This window comes from Rhincodon typus, unplaced genomic scaffold, assembly GCF_021869965.1.
Source record: "Rhincodon typus isolate 14 unplaced genomic scaffold, sRhiTyp1.1 hic_rhity00000058, whole genome shotgun sequence".
Classification (NCBI taxonomy): Eukaryota; Metazoa; Chordata; class Chondrichthyes; order Orectolobiformes; family Rhincodontidae; genus Rhincodon; species Rhincodon typus.
In genome coordinates this window covers 88,066-91,702 of record NW_025965696.1, presented here as the reverse complement: position 1 = coordinate 91,702, position 3,637 = coordinate 88,066, and positions in this window count along the sequence as shown.

Sequence of the window (3,637 nt, the reverse complement as noted above, 5' to 3'; positions counted from 1 at the left end):
GAAAGGCAGTTAAAATCATCAATAACCCATTGCACCCGGGTAATGACCTCCTACATTCTCTTCCGTCAGGCAGAAAATACAGAAGTTTGAACACATGTACAAGCAGGTTCAGGAACAGCTTCTTTCTGGTCATTATCAGACTGTGGAATTGACTCTCGCCTCAAATAATGTAACCTGCAATGTACCCCGTGTGCCTCTAAGTCTTTTTGATCTATACAACCTTTGCTTGCTGTGATCTTCCTATTAAACTCATAAACAAAGCTTTTCACTATATTTCGGTACATATGACAATACTATCAATCGATCAAATGTATTTGGAAAGGCAAGGACTGATTAGGCTTTGTGTGGGAAATCATGTCTCACTAACTTAGTTGAGTCTTTTTGAAGAGGTAACAAAGAACATAGAACAGTACAGCACAGTACAGAAGATTGATGAAGGCAGACAGGTAGATGTTGTCTATTTGGATTTCAGCAAAATGTTCAACACGGTTCTGCATGAGAGACTGGTCAGTAAGACTAAGTCACATGGGATCTGGGGGAGCTAGCCAATTGGATACAAAATTGGCTCAATGTCGGAGACAGAGGGTGTCAGTACAGAGTAATTGTTCAGACTGGAGGCTTGTGATAAGTGGTGTGCCCCATGGATCGATGCTTGGTCCACTGCTTTTTGTCATTTATATAAATGATTTGGATGTGAATATAGGAGGCATGGCTAGTTAGTTTGCAGATGACACCAAAATGGGTAGTGTAATGGACTGTGAAGAAGTTTATCTGAAAGTACAATGGGACCTTGACCATTTGGGCCGTGGAACAGCAGGTGGAGTTTGATTTAGATAAATGTGAGGCGTAGCATTTTAGTGAGGCACACCAGGGCAGGACTTATATAATCAATGGTAAGGCCTGCAGAGCGTTGCTGAGCAAAGACCTAGGGGTGCAGTTCCTTAAAATTAGAGTTGCGGGTAGATAGGATGGTGAAGAAGACATTTAGCATGTTTGCCTTCATTGTTCAGAAGACTTTTTAACACAGAGGGTGGTTCATGTATGGAATGAGCTGCCAGATGAAGTGGGGAGGCAGTACAATTAGGAAAGCTAATTAAATGTTATCCTTGGTAGAAAATCTCGTAAGGTCTGGTAGCTTCTGTGGAGTGAAATCAGAGTTAACATTTCAGGTCCAGTGACCTTTTCTCAGAACTGGGCCCAAAAATACACATTATGTCAGTGTTTTGTTTTGCGTTTATGCAAATAAGGGCTGGTTGGGTGCAGTATGTACTCTTGCCAATTACAAACAACAAAAGGAACATGTTGTATGATTCAATCAGCCAATTGCTGGGACAAAACTGCCTGCTAGCTCAACTCATTGACTGACAGTTCTGACGTGCCATGGTAAAAAACCATAACGACCTCCTCAGGAGACAGATACAGGATATAACTGATAGAGTTCCCTTCATCATCCAGTACTTCCCTGGAGTGGTAGTAGTAATGGTAAGGAAGATATTAGGGGTTAGTGTGGTCCAAATGTGTACTACAACTTCTGGCTCATTCTCTTCCCTGTAGAATATTCAGCACATCTTGGAAAGTTGTCTTCATTGAAAGTAAGATGGTTAATGATGAGAAAGAAACTCAAACCTCCTTGGTGATTGATGTAACAGAACTGTTGGTCAAACAGGCAGGTTGCATGGATACTTGCCAGTGTAAACTGCTACCCACCGGCCTGAAGAAGGATCAGCGTGTTCTGATGTTACCGTCAGCACGCCTGCAATCTTTGAAACTAACATTGCAGCTCTGAACTGCAACTGCCATCTACTGGATTGTCTTTTTGTCACAGGAATAAAAAAAGTACAAAATCCAAATTGTCTTCCTGGCATTTGACAAAGATGACATTGCTTTTATATTTCACAAACTGACTAAAACAACCACACTTGTCTCAATAATTTTCACAGTACATGCTAGGCTATTCCTGCTGAACGTGGCTGTACCAGTGGAATTTTCTCAACTTTCTCACAACTCTTAAAACAATCATTGCAAATTTTAGTAAGAAAATTAGACGGGCCTTGACCCTCAGAAATCTAGGCATTGTATTACAGTAAAACTTTGTTAATCTCAGCTCAAATTGGTGAGCTGTTCCACGTTAGTTAAACAGCAGTTTGACTCTGTGATATTTATATAATTGTAATCCATCGGCTAACATCTCAAGCTATTGCACTTTCCAGCCAGATTAATTCTTGTGTCAGATGATGAGGGGATCTGCAGATTCTGTCTCATCCTCACCATTTGCCATCCTGTTTTCATTTTATCTGCAAACTTGGCTATAGCACAATCATTTTCCTCATTCAAGCCATAACTATATATTTTACTTAATTGTGGCCCCAGCACTGTTCCCTGTACCACTCCATTAGTTACAGGCTATCATGCTGAAAACATCCACCTTATCCCAAATATGTGTCATCTATTAGCTAGCCAATTCTCTACTCATGCTAACATGTTGTCTTCAACGCCAAGTGCATCTATCTTATTAAGTAACCTAATGTGTGTACCTTTTCAAACTCTTCTGAAAATCCAAATATATTACACCCTTCGCTTCCCCTTTATTTATCCTGCTTGTTACCTTCTCAAAGAATACGATAAACTTGTCAGGCATGAATTTCCACTTCATGAAGCCATGTTGACACTGCTTAGTCACATTATATATTTCTAAATGCTCTGATATTATATCCTATATTATACACTAACATTTCCCTAATAACAAGTATTAGACGTTATTGACTAACTGGTCTATAGTTACTTGTTTTATCGTCTTATTCCCTTTTTAAATAAAAGTATTCCGCTGGCAGTTTTCCAATTCTTTGGGACTTCTCCAGAATTTAAAGATTCTTGAAGATAACTACCAGTGAATCTACTATCTCTGTTGCCACTTCTTTTAATATTTAGAACATAGAACAGTACAGCACAGTACAGGCCCTTCCACCCACGATGTTGTGCCGAACTTTTACCCTAATCCTAAGGTCTATCTAACCTCCACCCCTACCTTATACTATCATCCATATGTCTATCTAATAGCCGCTTACATGCCCCTAATGAGGCCAACTCCGCTACCCTCTCTGGCAATTCATTCCACGCCCCGAGCACTCTCTGAGTAAAGAACCTACCTCTGATGTCTCCCCTATATCTACCTCCACTCACTTTAAAACTATGCCCCATCATAATAGCTACCTCCACCTGAGGAAAAAAGTCCATGGCTTTCCACTCTATCTATACCTCCAAACATTTTGTACACCTCTATCAATCACCTCTTATCCTTCGTCGTTCTAAACAGAAAAGCCCCTAGCTCTCTCAACCTTTCCTTGTAAGACCGTCCCTCCATTCCAGGCAACATCCTGGTAAATCTCCGCTGCAGCTTTTCCAACGCTTCCACATCTTTCCTTTTAATGATGGAAATGCATCGCAGATAAAGTAATACGTGGATAAATGTGAAGTTATCCATTTTGGTTGCAAAAACAGAAAGGTATTATTATCTTAATAGCAATAGATTGGGAAAGAACGAAGTGCAACAAGACTTGGATGTCTTTGCATACCAGCCACTGAAACTAAGCATGCAGGTGCAGCAGGTAGTGAGAACGCAAATGGTATGTTGGCCTTC